The sequence below is a fragment of the Anomalospiza imberbis genome, chromosome 6 (assembly GCF_031753505.1).
Source record: "Anomalospiza imberbis isolate Cuckoo-Finch-1a 21T00152 chromosome 6, ASM3175350v1, whole genome shotgun sequence".
Taxonomy (NCBI): domain Eukaryota; kingdom Metazoa; phylum Chordata; class Aves; order Passeriformes; family Viduidae; genus Anomalospiza; species Anomalospiza imberbis.
This window is the reverse complement of record NC_089686.1, coordinates 19324462-19349163: the sequence shown is the minus strand read 5'-3', so window position 1 is coordinate 19349163 and position 24702 is coordinate 19324462.

Genomic DNA, 24702 nt, shown 5'->3' with positions numbered 1-24702 from the left:
TGCGAATTATACCTGTTGCATATAACAGGGTGCATGGGGGAACACAGAACACGGCTAGCTAACAGATCAGAACCCCTAACCTAAACCCCAAACCGCAATGCAACAGCAGGCAGATAGGTGAGCAATATCATAGCTACATACCATTAATTTAGGGTAAATTGAATGAAAATAAGAAACATGACTCATCCTGACTTAGGAATCATCTCTCTACCCTGATTATCTGTAGTCCTCATCTTTATCCTGTAGCTGGACCAGCCAACCCATTCACCCAGTCAGACTGGGACATATCTGTTCAAGTGCTGTCTTGTACTTTTTCTCTACAGCTTAAATTTTCTGGTATTGAGAGTAGTAAATCATCTTTATGTGATATGTTTTTTAGTACACACCACCTGGATACTGCAGAAAGAATGAATGACATCATATTGGCTTCTGTTTCAATTTTAGCTACCCATTTTATCAGCAATTCATGTAAAGATTTAAAGTCATAAAGATGTAAAAGTGAAAAACAACAAAATAGTGAATAATCTCCTGCAAAACCAAAATACTACTAGTTCTTTTGGAAATTTGAATATCAGTAGTTAAACAATCATTCTTCTTCATCTGGCAAAAAAACTCTTTCACCCTGAATGACTAGAAAAATTCAGGTATACCAATACAAAATAATTTTGGAATTGAAACTATTGGCTGAGGAAAATTAAATTCTCAGGTTGTTGTAATTTCTCCACCAAAATTTATCACAGCTGAGGAAACAGTAAACTAATGATCTTGTCACTAGTCTATCAGCTGTGCCTTTTTAGCAGAAGGACAAATTAAATCATGTTAGCAAATACCATGATTATAGTGAAAGCTCAGGACAGTAAAATAATTTCTAGTCAGAGGTATTTATCTCATGAAATAGTATCACCATTTTTTTTTTGCATTATGTGACTCATACTGTTTAATGTTACTAAAATATTATGGAAAAAAGAGGTATTTAAAAAATAGTAATGCAGATGCATAATTTGACCATACTTTTCTATTTATAAATAAAATTCAGTTACAAAATTTCCTCATATATTGCTTGTAGTCAGTTATGGAAATTATTTTCTAATTGTACAACATAAAAATAAAAATTAAAAGATGCTTTAATAATGTAGAATAAACAAAGTTAAGCCTAGTCCTTCAAAAGTACTGAAAGTGAGGATGACTTTTGCAGTTCAAAAAATCTCCAGAACAGTGTTTTGGTTTTCATTTTCATTTTCTTGCTTTTCTTGCATATTTGTCCGGAACAGTGATCAAAATTACCCAAAATAGAACAAGATCTCTTGTTGCATTTTTTCCTGATAAACACTGAGGGATATTAAAAAGCATTCTTTAATTTGAAGATCCAGGCTGAAGTCTAAGGAAATTTTGATTAAGTTAGAGGTGAGTCAAAACCTGGGGTGCTTACTTATAGTTTCTACTAATGGATGTGCATCCATCCTACACATCTAGTTGTGAAACCCTGTGAGCTGGAGAACACACTGCCGTAACTTTGCTTTTTCAAATAGTCATAATGGACATTACTAATCTTCTAATCTGCCTTTCAAGGGCTTCTGATAAGCTCACAAAAGCCTGAAACACAGACAATTGTCTGCAGTTTGGCTATTACTGCAAATTTTTGTTGAATCTTTTGGAAGAAAAGCCCTTAAAAATATTGAAAAATGGAATGGAAAATTATTCCTCCATTTGGGAGCAAACCATGAGTCTGGTTAAACATGCATCTATTTTTAGAGTTGTGTGTTCTCTGGAAACACTGGTAGGAAATTTTAGTAACAATTTACCTTAATAAAATAAATAAAAGTAAAGAAATAATTCAAAACTTGATATCTTAACATTCTGAAAATTTTATTCTGTTCTTCCAGTTAGGGAAAGCTATATGAGTTGTAGAATTAACTGGATGCATGCTATAGAGAGTTATTTTTGCTATTTTTTCTGGCCATATCATTTATTGTAAAGAGAAGACGACTTTCCATTGTAATTTCTTCTTTAACATAAACTTATGTTTCAGCTATAAGAAAGGAGTTCAATTTCTTTGTGCATCATTTCTTTCGCTACAAATGAGCGTAATTTTTTTCCTTATTTTACCATACTGTTCCTCTCAAACTAGAAAATATTTGGAACAGAGGACTCTTTTTATGAAAAGAGACATATTTTTCACTTGAAGCTTCTATTTTCAAAAAGAACAGTAATAATCATCATCACCATCCAAGATCTATTATCTTGATCAAGAGTCGAACAAGTAAAACTTTTTAATCAGTTTGAATGTCTCCGTAAGGATTTCTCCCTGAAATTGTTTGTCTTAAAAAAGTTTTAATTATTTTTTCCAAGATTATTCCTCAGGGATTTTTCACCCTTATGAAAAGTAATCTGTTGGACATCTCCTGCCTCTCTTTCCTCATTTTATTAAAAGACCTGGTAGCTTCAGTATCCAGAATCCCCATGACTGCAGAGGGAAGAGATTGTTCAGCATTTAGGATATTATTACTTGAGCAAACAATCATTCAGCCTGAAGTTTGCCACTGTAATTCTTGCTTACTATAGACCCCTTTATGTGAACTTTTTTTTTTTTTATGATTTAGTACCACTTGACATCACGCTGCTGTGCTTGGGGGCTTGGTGGGAAGGAGATCTTGCAGGGGAAGGTGGGCATTTAAGGGATTGGCACTGCAGGTGCCCCACTCTGTGAAGAAGTGTCTGGCTCTGGGAAGGGTGTGAGGGTGTGAAGGATGTGCCTCCAGGAGGGCAGGAAAATGTCCCCGTCCTCAGGGCATGGAGATGATGGGTCATAGCCTCCTTCTGCAGGGGAGGGGGTGGTGGATCTGGTTACAGGCAGAGGGCTCTTTGGAGTGCCTGGAGCCTCCAGGGCCATGGAAACCATGGCAGCTTTAGATGATTTTCATATTGTATTTATAATGCTTGCTTGTGTGTTTAATATTCACCTCTGATGCCTACTCATACAAGCGCTCATATAAACTGCTGCAGGTAATGGAAGGGGGTGATAAATACAAGGGCCAAGTTTTTTCACTTCCACATAGCTCACAATGTTGTGCTGTGTTTCTCTAGGTGTACTACATTTTTCTTACTTTTAAGCTGTTTTTCTGGGCTGCTGACTGTCCATGCCTGTATCAATCTGAAGTAATTCCTGAAGTGAGGTTCTGCAGGTGACTGTACATTTACGAAGGATGAAATATGTTTAAACTTCAGTACAGCAATTTTTTTCCTTTCAGAGTCAGTAAAGTCCTCTAGGAGAAAAAGAAAAATATAAAATAAATCACAGTTTTTGTGTGGCGCTTTATTTCTTTTCTATATATGCTCTGGCTGCTCATAGTTCTGTTGTGTCAGTGAGGCTATGGAATAACAACAGTGATATATATACTACTAAGGAAGTATTTTACTTCTTTTTTATTATTACTATTATTGGTTTTTTTCTTTCCTCCTTCGTAGTTGTGCTAAAGTGACCCATGCCTCAGCTTCTCTTTCAGATACTCTTTCTGTTGCCACAATGTGGGTGTACTCCTGGTCTGCTGATAGAGTTTGCAGGGGCTTCCTGCTGCTTAGCCAATGGAAGACACTTGTTAACATAGCTGTTTCTCAAAGAAATGCTGAGGATGATTTACAGCCCATGAAATATACTCTGAACAGTCATATAATGCAAGAAGATTGTGGTTTTTGACACATCTGATGCTGTGCCATCCAGGTAATGGGAAATTTTGTTACTGATTGAAGAAAGAAAACTTTCTTTTTTATGTGAAACAGAGAAGTCATGATATAACTATTCTCAAAATTTCACCTTTATCACCTTTATTTGTATCACTGTAAAGCAGTGTTCTCGTTACTTTTTTTGCTTTAATTCTTAAATAACACTTTTCTTAGGAAAAACACTATTTTAAAAGCACTTATTTTAATTCAGAATATACAGAAACAACACTCTAAAGAAGTCTGAATATACATATTAAATTGATCAGTAAAAATAACTAGTGTAGTACTTATTAAAATAGACTGCAATCTATAGCTGTATTAGCATTGTTTATACATCAAACAAAATTTGTCCTGATACCAGTATCTGGATTAACAGACACCCACTGACAGCTGGGCAGTTGACTATATTTACATAATGTAGGTATCTACTTCTATGAACATCTGCCTTTGTATGCTTACAGTATAGCTCTTTTCATTAAAAAGCCACAAACTAAACCCCACCTTTTCAAAATAACAGATTTTGAAAGCTATATATCTAAATAAGGCATTTTGAGTAAAAAGAGGTAAAAAAATTTAATTTCATTTATTGTTTCTAGTGAATTAAATTGACTTGTTATTGTGGTATGTCTTTTAGCCTAAAGCTCTTCCTTTGTCTCTCAAGCCAGACCAATAGCATAAACATTAAAGGACCATTTTTATAGCTAAAATTTAAGTCATAGAGGGTCATGCAAAAATTAAATTAGTGCTGCTGTTAACAAATCCTTGCAACAGAAACTTTACTCCAATGCAGTTAAAGACATTCATTAGGGAACTAGGTATAGACAACTGTTTCCAAGGGAGAGATGATTCTAATCATGTGCTTCTCTCTCTCTGCATTATATTGCAAGAATTTCAGATACCGTTGCCTGCTTATTAGTTTGGAAACTGATGATGAGATCTTAAGACTATTTTTAGTTGTGTTCTGTTGTGAGGTGGTAGAAATACAGAGAGAAGAATGTCTTAGTGTACTTGTATAGTAACTGGAAACAAAGAGAGGCAGATAAAACAAGCTTCTCTGAAGATGTGAAACATTCACATTTCTTACTACTTTGGGTAAAATCTTTTACACCTTTCTGTCAAAAAGCATTTAATATTTTTCCTGGGTTATTTGCTGGGACATGAAGCAGTTTTCCTAAAGGAAAACATAACAAAGCATGTGTTAGCAATCAGTGGAATTAATAGGAAGTAATTAAAGAAACTAAATTTTCACAGAGAACTGGATACTCTTCTTTCTCCTTAAGATAAAGGTCATTGTCAAAATGGAGAAAAAAAAAAACTTGGCAAAACAGGAAGACATTCTTGCATAAAGTAGCATTTTATTATCACTTTGATTTGTGATATCAGTAATCTGATTATATATCCTTTAGCATGCAATGCACTGAAAGGTAAAGGAGAGGTGATCTGTTCTATGGACAGTTCTAACTCAGTTTGGAAGTTAGGCATGTGTTCCCCCTACCACTTGCTTCTGTGTTGAGTGCTGCCAAATTCATATGAGGTTTCCTGTCTTCAGATCAATGAAATTAAGATGGCTGGGTTTGTGCATAAACACAGGGACATTTGTTTGTTGGCTATTACATATTTGATTTCCAAAGAACAAGTAAAAACCAGAAGTCAAAGAGATGAAGTAAGTAATCAAAATTCAAATCATAATTTCCACTACCTCTTTATTATATGCAGTGCTGGGATGTCCTGGTTCCCAGTGGCAAGAGGTGAACATTAATGGAAGGAATTCACAGGGCAGTGTGTTCATGTAATTCTTGAAGTTAACTGTTCAGGGCAAAAAGTAGGAAAGAATTTGAGGCACACACAGGTCATTCTTTTATTTTGGCTGTTTTACTGAAGATGGAATTTGTATTTATTTTAATGAAGATATTTGTGGCTAGTAACTTAATAGTCAGTAAATAGAAAGAAACCTCTTCAGATGGCATGCCTCACTGAATTTATGAGACAATTTGGTGAAAAAATGTGAATATAATAGCCTTGATTTCAGTAGAAGAAAAATCAAGCTTTGAAATGCAGTAAAGGTGGTGGGTGTGTATGTGTAAGTGACACAGGTTAACAGAGCTTCCTTTCACTCAGGAATTTCCACAGAAATAAACTCAGAAAAAGAACAATGAAAACATAAAGCAAGAAATGTTCTAAGTATAATGATATATTTTATTAAAGGAGCAAAATGAAAGGCTAAGAGTAATGCCAGTTATCAGAGAAAGGGATTAGATTCATTGTCTAGAATATTTTAAATGTCACCTAATTCTGTTGAAGAAGGAAAAAAAATATCTTCCATATGTTCATTGTTTAATTTACTGCTTCTTTCAAACATCAAGGCTATTGGTTTATTTTTGCTATATTTATGTAAAATATATACAGTCCTGGCTGCAAAGCTGTAAAAATGTGAAAACATAATATGAAACATTCCTCAATCTACCATATCAGCTTGATGCAATATAGATGCACACACACAGCTGGTACTCTTTTGAAGCCAGATTAGCTCTTTGGCACTAGAGGCATGAGTAAGTGTTGTTGAAAACGAGTCTCCAGTGTATCCAGAATGACTACACCTGCACATTCAGTGAAGTTCAAGGAAGATGTGCTTTGTCAAGTGTTTAATGCTGGAGAGAACATGTTTCATTCACGTGACTGGGAGTAAGACACCACTCTGTTATTGTGTAGAAATGAAAAAACTAATAATTTATGTTAATTTGTTTACAATGGTGGGGAATGAACTCAGCTAAGAGAAAAACAAGACCATGGCAACAGAGCTGTTGTAACAGTACTCAGAAAACAGATATGAAGGAAATGCAGTAGCTGAAGTTTAATACTGAGTTATGGTTCAGGGTTCTGGGACTTTCTTTTTGCCTCTGACATTTTCTGGAAAATTTTCAGTGGCAAACTAAAAACAAAATGTTTTTTCTGTAACAGCATTTTATCAGAAATTCACAGCAAGTAATAAAAAGTCGATTTAAGAATGTTATTGTTTGAAAATTAAGGTAGAATCACAATAAAAAAATAAATGAAAACCAGTATGTGAGTGTCATACTTATTTTCCCCCCAAAAAATGGAGTATGAATCAAGCTAGATGCAAAAAGAATTTATGTTAAATTGAGTGTTTATTTTAAATCTTCTCTGAATTTAATTTGAGAGTTCTTGATAAACCAAGCAACCCTTTCTTCAATCAGATCATGATGGGTTAAATAGCATCTGCAAACCCCAGAGTTAGTCCAGGTATGCCAGCCCAAGTATCCTATCTGGACCTTAAGCAAGCCCTAACCCAATGGCATACACATTTCAATGATGTTTTTCTGTAACCAGCTCAGCTGGGTCTAGTCTTCAAAGCTCCATACAGTTATCTCACAACTTATTCTGAAAAGAATCCTAATGCTGCCAAATTCACTGAAACTAGCCCTGTGTTTTCTTCCAGACAAGGAAAATCTTCAGAGCAGAAGCATTATCTAAAACTCAATCATTTTTTACTGATCTTTCCGGAGTCATATTTGAATCACATTTTCAATCCAGCTTCACATTTCCTCTTACATAATATTTCCTTCCTGTCCTATGTTTGTACTTTACCAAGTAGTTACTGTGAATATAAAACCTAAGTACAGGCAACTTTGCAGGACCTTGCTTAAGCATTAAATCACCAGCTATCCTCAACAATGATTCCAACCCTAAATATACCAATTTCTGCTGGTTCCAGAAAAAACTTAATGAAGTAAAAACTGTGAATCAAGCCAATGGCAGAATAAAACCCTGATCTAGATGTAGAATTATGCTTCCATTAGAAAAGGGGCAGGGTTACGGCTTGAGTTTGGTTTCATAAGCCACTGGTCTTGAGAGTGTTAAAAAAAGACAAAAAATGTAATGTTGTTTCTTGCTTACTTACCTTGTCATTTCCTAAGCTGGTTATGCTATATTTTTATAGCTTATCTTTATTCTTTCTTTCTTAAAATTTGCATATTTCCTTTCCCTACTGAATTACATTTATTTTATACTGTGGGAAGCTCAGAGTCCATAAAGACCACATTCTGTGCCAATTTTGAGAGAGAGAAAGATCAAAAATTAATTCCTCCTGGTTATTTTATCATTAGTTCTATTCTGGTATAAGCATTTCACCCTCATTTTTATGCAGGTTTTTTCAGTTTTTATCTTATTTAGGTATCAGAAAACTCTGCCAACAGTTTGAGAATTTACATAGTGCAAGACTACTTTGCATCAAATGTCATGCAGAATAATGAATTAATGCTGCTTCAAAACTAACTAGAAGCATTTTCCTGATGAGAAAACTGTCCTGTAGTGCTGTTACACATTCCATTCCCTGACACACTGTAGAAAAAAAAAAAAGGAGTAAAAAACAGGAACCTCCCCCAGAACCCCCCCAAAAACCAAACCAAAACAAACAAACCAAAGCAACAGCAACCATACCCCTCCCCAAAAAATTCCAAACAAAATACGAAAAAAAAAAACCACCAAGCTCCAACAATGAAAAAATAAGCCCCTTGGCAATTTTTTGTCTTCATGGTCAAATGAGGAGATTTCCACACCAAACTGACAATTCTATCTTCCTTCTTTCTGTCAGGAGTTCAAAGGCCAAGAAAGATCCCATGTGATGCGAACTTCATTTATTAATGAGATAAGTAGGTAGGGTGAATAAGACATGGCAAGTGGATGGTCATAGGGCTAAGCAGATATTTTACATTGTTTATACATGTTTTATTGCAGGAGGGAAATGGGACAAAAGCCTGGTTTTGTCATTTTACAAATGTTCCCATAATTTTGATATTTAGGCATTTATTTGGAGTAATGCAATCAATTAAGAAAAAGAGAAACTAAAGTTCTCCTTTAATGTCATTGTACATTGTGTATTTCAACAAATGGCAGGAGATATTTCAAAAGTCTGTGTAAATGTCAGACTTCTTGTATTCTAATGAAAATTCTTATCCAAACTGCAAAATAATAAAATCTTACAGAATTGTTTGAGAAATGTGTGTGTACTGAGTGTATGTTCAAGTGACTGGTCCTGGCTGGGAGTGGGGAGGAAGGGGAGGAAAGATTTTGGATATGCACAGGAATTTAGAATAGTTTATATACTTGATGATCCAGAGTTGATAAATAAGAGAACCTACTATCAATGACCCTGTCATTCTACTGTGTTCATTGTTTTTCTACAAAATTTTTTTACTCATGAAAATGTTTGAATACTACTAGATTTTTATACCAATACTGAGCTTTACAAACAAAGGTACTCATATTCTGGTCAGGATTAAAGGAGGACAGAGGCAGGTGATTTTATTGTGCGGGTCTGCCCAGAAGACCAAGACAATGAAGCCCCCTACAGACAGGCACAGCCTTATGTTTTCAAGACCTGTCCCTCACAGGCAACTCCAACCATGCCAACATCATTTGAAGGGACCACAGGGCAGGACACAGGCAATCCAGGACATTCCTAGAATGCATTGATAAAAACTTTCTTCTCAAAGCTACAGAGGATCACACGAGGAAAGGCTATGCTGGACCTTGTTCTCAACAACAAGGAGGGGCTAGTGGAGAATGTGAATACAAAGGGTAGCCTGGCCTGTTGTGACAATTAAGCAGTGAAGTTTGAGATCTGTGAGATAACAAAGAGGATAAAAGCTCATTATCCTGAACTTCAGGAGAGCAGACTTCAATGATGTCTTTGACAGACTGCCATGGGGTGGTGCCCTGGAGGGAAGAGGGGCCCAAGAGACCTGGGTGATAGTCAAGGATATACTCCTCAAGACTCAACAGTACTGCATCCCTACAAACATAAAACTGGTAAAAGAGCTCTTGGACAAAGTTAGACACAAATAGGTAGCTTAAAGAAAGTAGAAGTGGTGAGAGGTAGCCTGGGAGGAATACACAGGAATTGTCTGAACAGCCAGGGAGCAGGTTAGGAAAGCTAACCTGCAGAAGTAAAAAATGAAATGTGTGGCCAGTGAAATCTGGCCAAAAAGATTCTTTATGTAAATCAGTGAGAAGAGAAAGAATAAGGAAAACGTAGGTCCTGGATAGAGGAGTCATGATTAGTTGGGATAGGGAGAAAGCTCAGATGCTCAATGTTTTTTTTTTGTCTCAAACCATTCTATGATTCTATAAATGATAATTTTATTAATGGCTAGGAAACTGAAGAAATATAAAAATTATAAGAAATTAATTATTTTTAATTTTTTAATTAATTAAAAATTATAAGAAATATAAAAATTTTCATATATTTTATATGCTCAGTAATACATGGGTGACAACTACTAACAGATTATTTAACTAAATTTCAAATTTTTATGTGTCAAGCAGAAATATGTATGATGTGTACCACATTTTTATTAAGTAGCTTTGAATAAACTATAAATTACTTTTAAACAGTAATTTATAAAAACTTTCACAATTTTAAAACTTTTACAATTTTTTGGTGTGTGTACACTTGGTTTCTGTTATTCTCAGAAATCTGCAAATCCCTGGTGACCTGGTATTTTTCCAGTACCTACTGGAACAGTGATAATCTCTCTATTCTGTTCAGTGCCCTAGCTTTTTTTTTTTTTTTTTTCCTTCTTTTAAATTTTAATGAGTAGTAACTCTCCAGGGTTTATATTTACTGTTGTTCTCCTTCATGGTCATGTACAGTCTCCCATGTCCAGGAAGGAATTTTATGTATGAATGAAGTATTTATTAAATGCCTTCTGGGAAGTTTTTTCTGTGCAGTATCTGGTACCAAAAGAAAAGGTATGAATCAAAGCTGACTGCTTTTCTACAATGGCACTGCCGTTCTTGTGGGGCTGTGCACTGAAGGGTAAAAGTTTGGATCTCAGATCTGTGAAGCATTATGTCCCAGTCCCTAGGCATTTACCCAGTGAATATATCTCAGAATTAGGGTCAAAGGTGTCTCAAAGAAGTTGTCTGATGATTTGACCCTAGGGAACAGGACAGATTCTGAAAAAGTCTGTCAAGTGCAAAATGTTCTTAAAGAAAACATTTGAGCTCAAAGAAAAGTCCTTTGTTTCACTCAGAAATTTCTAGGGGTCCTAACAGATACTGGTTGGTATGGGACCAAGAACAAAAGAGCAGTGTTTCAGATGTATGGTTTTTTTTTTTTTATTTTGTTAGTTTGGAGGTTTTGGTTGTTGCTTTTGTTTTTGTTTTTATCCACCAGCAACTTATCCAGCAATTAAGCACATATATAATGGTTTTAAGTAGCTGAGAGGAAGATCAGTGGGGTGGACTCTATGACACTATTTGTGTAATGGAAAGATGTACCTAAGACAGCTCCCTGTGCTCTAAAAAACTATTTAAAAGATGGAAGTGTCACTAGGAAAAACTTACTCTATTTTTCTTCTTTGGGTTGAAACTTAGGAGCAAGTAATAGAGGAGTGAGCCGGTGCTCCCAGTGAGCCGGTGCAGAGGGGTGGTGTTGCTCTGCCGACAAGAGAGCGTGCACATTACAGGTGCACCTGGACGTGGCTGGGTCAGGCTGAAGTGTGCTCAGCACTCTGTGAAAGATGAGCTGTAACACCAACTCTATCACCAAGAGTGCTAATACAGTTTAAGATGCTTTCTGTGGGAACAACAACAAAGTTTCTTAACTTTATACAGATGCACTGCATACTTTTAGTCTGCTGTGGTTAAGTCTGTGGTAAAATGTAACATCTGAAAGCGGACATGCTTCACAGCTGCTATAGAAAACAGTGAAATACTTGCCCCTTTTTCTCCCTTTCAACTAGCTATTTTTGTTTGTGTTACTTTGTGTTTCCTCCCTTTATTTCTACTTAAATCAATAACGAACTATGCTTTCTATTAATTAATTTATTTACTATTTATTTGTCAAACTGGATTTTTTTTTCACTGAAAGACTGGCATAGCAGGCACAAAGTACCTAGAAATCCATCAGCAGTAACTCTGCAAGCCATACAGATCTTTTGTTTGTTTTATTTGAGGTCTTACCGTGGGACTAAGTCTAAGGTTAACAAATTAGTAGTTTTTAGTATTCTTGCCACTGCCTGTGTATGCAAAATATGATACCCTACTGCACTCAGGAGAGAGCTCTGATTTTGTAAATTCTTTAATGCTATGCTAACTTTGATGTAGAAGGGTAAATCAAACTGACATACTCAGCAGAAGTTTATTACCATTAGTAAACCAAGTATTTTATTAATGTTATTTTTTTTTAATTTATTATTTCCTCTTATTCTACTCAACTGGTCATTCTTCGTCAAAGATGAGCATTTCTAAACAGAAGCATTGCTAGTCTCCTGTGGTGGTTCTGGGTGCACCCTGGGTACAATAATTTCAAAGATACCCAAAGGCCACAATATTGTAAAAGCAAGTACAAAGAAACCAGTGTGAAGAGATCAAAAAATAAAGTTGAAAAATCTCTGAGTTGACATGTTTTCTCTTCATCATTAGCAGTACTGTGCTGTCTGTCAACTGGAGAAATCTCAAAGCCCTGGCAGTAGCACTAATTTAATCCTGTGGTAATTTATGTGCCATTCAAGAAGGGGTCTTTTTTTAACATGAAGAAATTACTCTGATTACATAATTGAGTGGCAGGATTCATTACTGGGAAATGCCACCTGTGGAGAAAGATTTGCTCTAAATCTATTTCAACTATGGAGTAGCAGATTAGTGTAGCATAAGTCACTCAAGAAGCCATCATGAAAATTATAGATGGAATAGACCCAACAAACTATGTAATCCAATGCCATCAGAGTATGATTGTTCTTTATAATGTATGTTGTATTGCCAGTGCAATATGAAATGGCTTAGATGATGAGTATTTACCTACTTTTATAGGAAATAAATTAAATGGCAATATGCTAATGACAGATTTTGGTTGTGGCTGCTAGCAATTATTAACATTAGGATTAGCTAGTGTGTTTTCAGTGTAGTGAAGTTTAAGAAAATAAGTTTCAAATATTCTGTATAGTGCATTCTGAACCAAAAGGACAAGGAAATACTCATTGCTGACTCTTTCAATGAAAAGTCCACAATTTGAAGCGCCTGATCTATATGCAAAAAAGCATCTGTTTCTACCTAAAATGATAATGCACTTTGACTAGAGAAAACAGATACTTTAATTCTTCATATCCCTCTCTGTTACGGAAGTCACCTAAAATTCTGGTTAATAGTCAACTCTAGGTGAAATCAGACAGAGATTGTTTTTTACCCTGACTGAGGGTTAAAGTAGGATAATCTGAACAACTATTTTTTCTATTTAGATTTACACTTTTATTTATCCTGCTGGCTTGAGGAAAATTATCTTCATTACTGTTTAGCACCTTTAGTAAAGATAGTATTGAAAAAAAATTATTTGAGTGGCTTTTATGTATATTTTCTGTTAGGGTAAAATAAAAGGAGATGTAGAAATGTTGTTTTGACAGTTTTTAAATGAAGCATTTCAACCTTTTTTTACACAGATGTACTTTTCGTTTCAATCTGAATGAAATTAAAAAGGCTAGAAAAAAACATTAACTTACCTGGCATTAAGAAACCACTACATTTTTGTTGAGCAAAATGCTTAATTCCATTTCAAATATTTTTCCCATTTGATAGAACATAAAACTTCCCAAAATACTTGCTTGTTAAGTTTCTTTCACTTTGTTTAAATCCTCAGCTATTTAAGTTCAATGCAAAATGAGCTGATTTTTAGGTCTCCAGTAATTTTAGCCAGACTATAAAACCCATTGAGGGACCAACGGTACAACTAATTTTATTTTAACCTTTAACATGTTTCATAAAATTATTATCTCAAGTCATGCTGCTTGTATCTCTCTGAATTGAGGAAAAAATATGATATATTTTTCTACTGTAGAGCTTTTGTCGAAGTTTCATAACTCTAAGGTAGTAATCATTCAAGCTCTACTATTAGATTAATACTAACTGTACATTTTACAGGTTGCAAAATGGAGTCAGAAGAAAGCAGTAGTCCAGGAGAGATCAGTTTATGTCTTATCTTTGCATAGTGTGAATATTCCCCTTAATTTCTGCAGCTTCTCATTGCACATGTGAAAAGAAAGGGTATGAATCTAAAGTCATAAACTGGTATATAGCAAAGATAGTAATAGACGTAAAGTCCCTATATAAGTCTTGTTGTTTTTAAATACTAGATCAAACTGAAAAATAAACTTTTTTTAAACTATGTCACTATTGATGGTATGAGTAATGAAGAGTAATTATAAAGAGTCAGTCTTTATAATTATCTATTGGGAAACTTAAGTGTATTTTGAATAAATTTGTTAAAATTATAAGGTATACAGCCTCAAAACTTGAGAAAATCTAAGTCATGGAAGCACAATAGTAATGAGATCCAGTACTGAAGAAAGCCTGGCATTTCAAAGACAATTAGATTTTCTCTCTTTTTTGATCTAGAGTAAAAAAAACAATGCACCTGTCACTCTTAGAATGACTTATAGTAACACTCATTTTGAAAACTGACTCTATTTTTTTCCAATATTCATAAAATTTCAAAAGTGAAGGAGAGAGAGTGATGATAATTCATCTGAATAATTCTACTAAAGTGTTTCATAACTTTTTTCTTTTTTTTTTTTTAATGAAGGGCTTTGAAGCAAATTTGAGGCTATGAAGTCAAAACACTGTCTCCAGTCTCCTGAAGATTTGTTAACTACTAGAAAAATACTATTCTTGTTTTTTGTTGTATATGGTAAAAGCACATATTGCTACTCATGACTGCTTGTAATGATTTAATGTAGATAACTTCAGCTATCAAGAATAATTGGTGCAATCTAAAATGCCAGCCTAGTGGAAGAATTTATGACCAGGTGCTTCAAATGTAAAATAATGGGCCAAAATCAACTTATCTACCAAATGAACTCCCCTCCTTGACATTACCTGAGAACTTTTTAATAATCTGCAAAGGAAGTTATTGGCCTGTCTCCAAAACAATGCTAATTAGTCTAGAAGAGTGCTAGACTATCACACATCTCAGATGGGTTGTTAGAATTAAGGTCATTGGCACTCCCCCAGATAAAACACACTCTTGGAGCAGTCCTGGTTCCTAGAATATATAGCTCAATACAGCAGTGGGCAGCACAGGTACCTGAATGAGGTGCTCTAAGAAACAGCATGGTTACTAACAAGATGCGGGAGCTCTGGCAATATGCACTTAGAAGGGATGCTTGAAGATTTAGGTGTCTTCACAGTAAAAAGAATGGTGCCTTGAAAATAATGTTATTTACTTGCAACATACACAAATACGCTCAAACATACAGAGGGGATGTGTAAAAATATGTGAATTTATGAAAATAAAATAAATATATGTGAATATATGAAAATAAAAATTCATTAGCCCAAAGTGGATTCATCTGGCAAATTTTTACAGTGTTGTATTGGTTTGATAAGGCCATCTTGCCATAGTAATTCTCATTATGTAAGATGATAATTTAAAAACTATAAATACATTTTAATGCTTCAGACACTTCCTAGACCTGAAAAACCTCGGTCTGATTGTTAAACAGATGTGACATCAGCTCCAGATTCTGGAATCTAGGCTTGGCTCTCTGTTTCCTGCTTGCAGGGGCAATGGGAATGAAAGTCTGAGACAGAGAAAGAATGGGAAGGAAGTTTATCATAAATTGAAAAGACTGGCAAATTTCTGTGAGAAATTTAAGTGATTTTGGAGGAGCTACTCGCCTGCTGAGATTAAAGATAAAGCAGAACAAGAGTGTTTAAGAACTCTTAAGCAGAACAAGAAAGTTTGCTGACTTGATCTAGTTCCAAATCACTATCTACCACTCTCCCTGAATACTGCCTCTCCCAGTAAAAGTCCACAACAACATTGCTTCCAAATATGACATCATTTTCTCTATTCAGAAATCCTATTTTTAGTTATTTATTTGATGTCAATGGAGATAACAGGAATTGTCTTTGCCTAGTAGATATCTTTGCAAAAAAAAAAAAAAATCAACCAAACAAAAACAAAACAAAACAAAAAAAAAAAAAAACCCAAAGCCACAATAAAGCAAAACATCAAAAAAAGGAAAGATTAGTTAAATATATCTCCAAGATGTTGCTCCACCCCATCGTCATCCTGCATGTGTTTATTCTTTCTCCATTGTTTCTTAAGTATCAATTTTCTAGCTCCTTAGAAAAGGTTTCCTTGAGGAGTAAAAAATGCCCTTTGAGGAAAGTATAATATTTTTATTTATATTTAAAATTTATAAATATCTACGTACATTTATAAATATCTACATCTGTGTCTGTCAAAGTGAAAAAAAATCAATAATGTCTCAGATGAATATTTTTGTACTTTATTTGTATTGCCCTACATCAGTAATACTTCAATATTCTATATATATCTCTACATATACATATATATATTCATATAAAACTAGAATGATTTTCTAATTGTTTTAATTCTGAAAGATATTTTTTGCTGCAGTATTGCCTCCTGTATGTTTCCCCACCTCTAATGTAATTAACAATTTAATCTGTTTTTTGTCAAATTCAACTTGGAGGCTGTTGTAGTTCTTAAATATCTTTAATTCTTTGTATTAATCTTTAGTAAATTTGAAGGTTATTTTTGAACTCTCTGGGAGTGTTCCCCAGATTAAAATTAAATACCTGGCTGTCACTTACCTAGGTCTACTGAGGGCTGTATGGTTTATCCAAGTAGCAGAGGTCAGATGTAAGCAGAGGCTGTTAAGAAACTGGCAGCTGGTGGTGTTCCCAGAATACTCTTTGGGCAAGACCCCAAAGACTGGCAGATTTGGAATAATTCAGAAAAATTTTCCACCATTTTCCCCTGTTACGTTTGTCCCCCTTCTCCTAGGCACACTGACCTTTTCATCCACCACTTCAAGACACCTCATGGTTCTGTTATATAACTCTATCTCGCTAAACTAATTCCGCAATATTGCATGGCTCTCACCACCCCATCTCTACTCTGCTGTCTGATTTTGGCTGGAAACTATTTCAAATGCTGGGGAAAAAACCCCAAAACCTTCAGTACATCTTTGGCCTGCACATGTTGTAAAAGTTACCTAAGAAATACAGTTTGCCTGTTAGATGATATAAGCTCCTCACTGTAAGCCTCATGAAACCTCACCCTATTGCTCTAACACAGAGATAAAACCATAATCATTCCTACAAAGACTAGGCATGTCCTTAATCAATGTATTCATTAAGTAAAACATTTTCCCTTGATCAGAAAGAGAAGACTAAACTTCTTTTTCTCCATGAGCATAACAGCAATTAGAGATCCTCCTATTCTCTGCATCTTACTTTCCCATTACAAGGCTTTATTCTTTTAAACCCTTATCTCAGAACATGAGCAGGACATAACTGGAGATGGAAAGACAGAGACCCTGCAATCAGTGGTGGCAACAAAATGAAACAACACCTTCCAAACAGCTTCAAAAATACACAGGAAACATTCTTCAAGATCTTTGCTCTTTTCCTGACTGATACAATGCAATAAAACAGGAACAGCAGGTCCTGTTAAACATATGTTTTCAAATACTTTTAATGGAAATATTTCATTCTATCTACATAGTGTTAAGTGAGAATTTTCATGAAAAAGTAATGGGAACTAAAGCTGTAGTCAGCTCTAGGTCAGGGAGCAGCCCCTGATGAATGAGTCTCTGTAGGCTTTCACAAGCAGCATAAGATGAAAGTTCATGTATGTATTGGGATCAGGCAATTTTTATAGACAGATAACTTGTTAAGGATGCAAAGGTGTACTGAATTGAAGCATAGTTTTAAGGATAAGTTCACTGGGTGGTGATACGTTTTGAAAGTCTTGGACCGGATCTTCAAATTGCATATTTTCAGGTTTCACCCACTACTGAATATTCATCTGCAATCTAAATATTGAGGGACAGATCTACTTTTGTTTGCAATTGAAGAAGAAAAATATTGCAGGGGTCAGGAGCGGATGTGAGTTAAAGACCAGTATGTGAAGCTTCTTATGGAAAAAAATACATTTAACAAAAATGTTGCTTTCTTGCCTCAATTTCTGTTTCTCAAAAGTTCTCTGTCTCAAAGTGATCCTGTTTCTTTGATCCCTAGAAATAGTCTGATAGGAGTCACCACTGTTTTCTAACTGTGCACTTGACCACATCTAAAGTGCAGCATTTAGACAGGCAGCAGGAATGTTTTAGCACAAACAAGATCCTACAGTGTGGGAACCACATTGGAGCTGCCAAACCCATCTCCTCATGACCTTAAAAGGATGTCAGGAACTTCAAATAGATGAGATGTTGCTGCAGCCTTTTCAGGAAGATTACTGCCTTCATATGCCCCCCAGGGGCAGGTATGAATTGTATCTTTGTAAAACTCAGGTGACTGTTCTGAAATGTGTGGCTTCACAGAACTACACTGAAAGCAAGTCTTATCCTGGCACGTGTATGTGTGGAATGTAAGCAGAGATGTGTCCTTCAATTTGCTGCTTGGCTTACATTCCTCAGGCAGAATAAATATACAGGTACTGTGGTTTGTGCAGCCTTCATGAGGAACAGAAGGGAACAGTCAAAAGTACTGTTCTTTCATCTGCACTAAAATGACTATAACTTATTTATTTGCATTTGGTCAGGGAAGGAGGTTGATTTCTAAAGTGCTAACCTCATCTCACAAATTAGCAGACTGTTTAGTCCCCCCTTTACTTGGCAAAGGATATGCATGTACATGTAAAATGCTGCTTTTCTGACTGCAATGACCACAAGGATATGGTGTCAGATTCATATAAAAAGTAACAGATCTTAAATTTTTCATGAAAAAGTCTGTGGCATTTTGAAAGATGAGGAAATCACAGGATGGGACAGGCGGAGGATAATGGCAGATCGATAAATATTTGTGTTTAAAAGCACAAAATCACAACTTTAATATCAGATATGCTTTTTTTTCTATGTATGCTATATTATATTGTTGCTCTATAGTAAATACTAAAGGATAATTCATCTTAGGATTTTCAGCTTGGATGTAATTTGAAAGTTATTTATTTTTAATATTTTATAATTCATGCCAGTTGAACTTCAATGCACAAATATTTACTGAAAACTGAAACAAAAAAGGCAAATTCTTAAGTGAAAAACCTATATGCTGAAATATTTGTAGCATGATCTTTTTACTGTCACCTCCTTCAGCTGATTTTTATGCACATCTAAAGCAACTCTAATGCTGTGGAAAGAATTTTCTAAATTCATCTGGGATTGCATCAGGATTTTAGTTCTTACCCTGCAACCCTGTAAGTAACTTTCTTTTTAATTTGGAACTTTGAAGTATTTTTTAAAAAATTACTTAGGATGTGTGTATATGTTTTTAACAAACCCTCTACTACAAGTCTGCATACAGCAGCAGTCTGATTTCCTATCTCTCAGATTCAGGCCCTCAAATTGTCAGTGCCACTGGTGAAATCACTGCTCAACAGCTGCTGGCAGGAAGTTCTGAATACCAACTTTAATTAAAAACTTTCTAAATAAACAGTGTCAAGGTTATGCACTTAGTGAACAATTCTCTGACATCTGGTTAAAAAGTAGTGCATCTTTTTTTTTCATATTGAAGTCTTAAGCAAAAGAACCTGCAATTTTTTTGACCCAGCTAGCAATGCTAGTACTTTCCAAACTAGTAAATTCCACCAAGACTCTTTCATTTACGACAATGACCAATACATTGAGGAAGTACTTATGGAACTTATTTCCAAGAGCGTTATAAAATGCATTGCTGTCTATCAGTGATGATCTAAGATGAAAAGGTTTGGAGGACAGAGGTTTAACAACAGAAAGAATCTACTGAAAGGACTAGAAAGCTCTGGGACTTGCATCACTGCAAGCAGCTGATTTTTCCCCCCACATGATTCATTCACCAGGTTTATTGCAGTCAATGGCTGTGCAAGCAGCATGTGGATCTCTGAGTCTCAGTGCAAGGCTACCTGAAGTGAGAGAGCACCACCTGAGGAACCAAGAGCAATGGTAGCTTTTGAAACTCTTCCCACTGCATATGACATACATATACCTTCAGATGGAGGCCTTGTAGTAAAATAATCTGTAATTCTCACAATCCCATTATTCCTTTTCTATGGTATTGAGAATTTTTGCAACTGTAGTTACTGTCTCAGTCTTTGTCTCCAGGTTTGAATCTAATACAGTAAATAACTATAAGGAAAAAAAATCCACAAATTCTACATAGCATAGGCAGATATGGCTCAGAAGAGCCAAACTGATTAAAAAACAGCAAACCTTAAAATACCATGTAAAGTATACAAAAGTTAGCTCTGTCACAGATTGGTGCTGATCTGTGGAAACCTGCATGACCTGTTAGTCCACGTATTTCTCTTTGTGTCTAATTCCTCATTTAAATTATTGCAGGGAAAAGAAAAGTATAATATAAAAATATTTGAAAATCTGTTTTGGTTGGGTTTTTAAATTTTTAAAAATTGTTTCTTTTTTCTTTTTTTTTTTTTTTTTACTTTTTTCTTTATTATTTTTCTTTTTTTTTCTTTCTACCTTTTTTGTTATTTTTATCTTTTTTCTTATTTTTTTCTTTTATTTTTTTTTTCTGTAATAGTATGAGAAACTAGAGTATAAGAGAATATAGTAACAGATTTGAAAATATTGGGTAATCAGCAATTTTGTGCATGAAACCATTCATTTCTGAATGATCTGATTAGAGAATTAATGCCAATGTATTTAGTGACACAAAGAAGAAAGGTATCTGTTTTTATCAAATAACCTTTGTAGGTCAATGGAAATCCTATAAATCAAACAAAAAAGAAATCCATCAATAATTAGGTTTCAAATCAGGGGAACTTTGTGGTTAGCATATATTTCTGGAAATTCAGTAGAGGAATGAGGCTTGGATATAAAAACCTATGAAGCTGATATTGCTAGGCTGATAGAATTGATTGATTCCTACTGAAAGAGGCAGTCTCATCTGTTTTCACTCTGCTTTGCACACTGTCCTTTCTAAACCTTAGACAAGCAGTCATTTTGGCATGTATCTGATCTCTGCCAGGCCAACTCAACTCTCAGAAAATATTGACTTTTCATGTTTTTGTGATACTCTGCCAAATTGTGGAGTAGTGTCTGTTTAGTGAGAAGCCAGAGGAGTGCTTGAGCTCTTGGGAATTGATGGCCAGGAGCTGGGGTGGGTTCTGCAGTTGAGAGACCCTTCCGACAGCAGCTGGACATTAGGTCAGCACATCAATCCTGTTTAAACATACTTGAAGGTGTAAATTTAGCCAAACTGGTTCTTTCTACACAGTCCCTCTTTACTGAAACCTGAGTTACTTGGATGCATTTTTCTGTATTTTTGTTTGCAGCTTGAGATTTTATTGATTATTTTCTGTCATTCGCACCAAGAGCTCTCAGGCTCTTTGAGGTTGTTCCAGACCTCCAGTATGAACCAGTTCATTGCTTGCTATTGCAAGGAATTATATCAAACCTGAGTAAGGAATTATATCAAGCCTGAATGTTAGTCAGTGTCAAGGAGCGCATAGTTTTTAATGGTTTTAAGAGATGCAGTCTTTCTTGCTTTGCTGTAAGGGCATTAATGAAGTATCAGAAATCTCTACTCTCCAGAAGGACTAAGACCTCAGTAAAACACCAGCTGGAAATATGTTGTTGCTTTGTGACTTCAGGACTGAGCCTGAGAGAGCTATAAATCAGCAGTGTCAGCTTAGTAACAGCTGTAGGAAGTTGAGATTTGGGAATTATGTTCTTCCCTAGGTCATATTCCTTCTGGGACTATGAATAAAAATGGCCTTTGGTGCCAGTTTATGTTAGCCAATTAGTTCATCCCCAAGTTGTTTTCACTCTCTAAGGACTGATTCTGGGGACCAGAGTCCAAAGCAGTATGTTTGCTCTGTCTGCTTCTAGTGAGTGTACTCCAAACTCCATGCATTTGAGGTGGGTACTTTGTGAAAGCTCTCCCCTGCCACAGAAACCAACACAAGTGACTTTTCAATGGAACAGTGAACAAGATCCTACTGTACCTCACACATCTGCTGCAGATACACTTGCATCTCCTCACAGCCCATGAGTCTACTTTGGTTAACACCTAATAAATCCTAAAGAAACTTTCCTTTGCACATTTAGTTTATAGTTTAATGCCTATGTCTTTGATAGTAATCTCCAGGCAAGCATCTGTATTCTCAGTGTCAGACAATGAATTGCTTTTCACACATTTGTGAACATTTTTCCTCTAGGTTAGTATCGCATAAACAGTTTCTTTTTTTAGTTACCTGACAAGACTTTTTACTCAGCAGTGATCTTCATATCTATTTTTAAATTCTTTTAAAACTAAATTCTATTCACTTGTCAACAGATGTCATATTGATCTTTTAATTGCATTTCACTTAACTACAAATAATCTCATAACAGTTTTCAGATGTTGGCTTTTGAATACTTTTCTTTCCCTCCTTCATTGTCAAAACATTAAAAAAGTATTCTGAATCTTTAGCTTCAACTCTATTACTTTCTATATATTCCTCTGTATGCTGAAAACATTATTGTCTCTTGGTATTTATCACCCTGAGAGCAGTGTTATACACAGATGTTCCATCTCTAAACCACACACATATATACACACAAAATCTGTGAAAGAAGGAAATTAAGATATATTGTTGTATGAGGTGTACAAGTGCAAGTTCTTCTCATGCAGCCAATTTAGATGAGCAAGATGTGACTCTGGAACACAGTGACAAGCATCTAGAAAACTCAATACATTTTATATGCAGATTTTTCAATCTTTTCAAAGACCTTGCTATACAACCTCAGATAGAGTATAAACCTGTTCTCATGCTTCCTAAGAAAATATAATTTTTCTGTGTCAAAGCTTCCTTTGCCTTAACTGAAATACATGAAAAAAATCAGATAAAGACCTGTTTCACCAATGTTTTCAGTAGCAGGTTTTGTTACTTTCATTCTTCATGCACCTTGTAGTCAGTAGAGACTGAGGTAAGATATTAGGCTGACAAAAGTTAAGTTTGCCTCCTGCTAGTATCCAGATCTACTACAGATTTTGAGGCAAGCAAATTTTATAAATCTGTGACAGACTTTTCAAGACATTGACTCTTTCAAGTGAAAGATCGCTAGGAGCTGTTTGACTATGAACCTCTGTGCTTGAGGGTGAAAATGAGTGTTATCACAGTAAATCAGACATATGCTGAATCAGTAGTACTGAGGCTTTTTATGTTTTTAAAGTTTGGCAGGTTCTCAAGGAGTCTATTGATTTGTGGCATTAAGGTGTCACACACACCCCTCTTCTTATCCATTGTAAAATGTTAGCATTCTCATCATATGTGTGAAAGGAAGCACAAGGATGAAAAAAGCTGTAAGGTGGGCTGGACATTCTTGGCACTAACTTCACATGCGTACTTCAAAAACAAAACTCAGAATCTCACGTTATCAGTCTGCAGAGACATAATGACATATCTTGTCCTCTCACACTAGTTTATATCATATTGCAATCAACATCAGTGGGAATTTTGCCGTAGACCCAAGGTAAGGTGTAGCCACATCCTCACAGAGCAGAGTCCGTGTGGTGACATTCATGGAATGCACAGCTCGTTGTGTGCTACGTGGGCAGCAGGAGGGCTGCGTCTTTCTTCCCTTCTCCTCCTCCACATGCTTCTCCAAGTTCAGTCTTCCAGCCCATTGCAAAAGTCCCAGTATGAACACTTAGACAAATTATTTGCAAGAACAGTGTGGTAGTGCTCTTCTGAGCTGAAACAGAAAGTTTTCACACAAAACACAAAGTGGAGAGAGAATAGAGGAAGAACGAAAAGGAAGAAAATTCAGGGAAAAATGTGAAAATGTTGTGGTTTGATTTTGGAAAGAATTTTCATTTCTGAGTTTTTGTGGACATTTCCTGTTCTAATCTTTACCACTCATGTCAAGAAATAATATAATACAATATGTTATGATACATATGAACTTAAATTTTTGTGAGAGTAATTTAACTTTAAATTTGACCTTTTTCATGATATAGCTGAAATAAAAAACAACTTTTTTTCATTTTCTTTTGCATTCATTACACCAGGTCTATCTTTAGCAAAAAATTATAATACACACCCTTAAAAATCACAAGAATTTTTAAAATTAATTTTAGCAGCTGGTGTGTTGTTAATTAGAAATATAGTCTAACAAGCATTCATAATTTGAATGTCTCACAGATTAATTTGTGTTTCAACTGACACTTTATTTATAAGGTTTATATGAATTTGGAATTAATTTTATTACATGAACTATTGACTTCATGTAGTCATTACTGAAGAGTTCTGAAGGTCACAAATAATTTAGTAAGAAGTTAAAAATCATCTTAAGCAACAGATTTTGTTATCTGCTTGGTAAAATTGACAAAAATAAATTGGAGGAAAAAAAAGTGATTATTCCCCTCGTTGAAAATTGCATAATGCCATTTACCCAATTAGTGGATAAACTGGGTAGTGGCAACAGAGAAAACCAAATTTATGCATATATGAATGTACTGTTTAAGGTTTTAAAAAGAGAGTGAAAAGGGGAGAGCACAGATTCTATAAAACATTATTTTGTAATAAATAACAAGGAATTCAGTAGAAGATAATCTCATTTATGCTTTATTCAAATAACTACAATAGTTTTTACTGGTAATTGCTCATTCTTGACATAGCAGTGAATCTGAAACTGGCTGTCTGCTTTGTATTCTGGACAGAAACATGAGACTATCTATATTTTGCTTGAGAGCTTGGATAGACTACTAGATGATCTTGTCTCCATGAGCTATGGAAACACTTATGTAGAATTTATATTTTTGCCTTCTTCAAGCAATTGAATTTTTGGGGAGAAAGGTTGGGGAGATCGGCAGGGGAGATGCTTCAAAACAGAAAGAGGCCTGTAAGCTAATATTTACATTAAACAGCAAAAAAAACCCCAAACAAACAAACCAAAAAAACAACCAAAAAAACCCCACAAAAAACCCAAACCAAATAAAAAAAAAACCCAAAGAAAA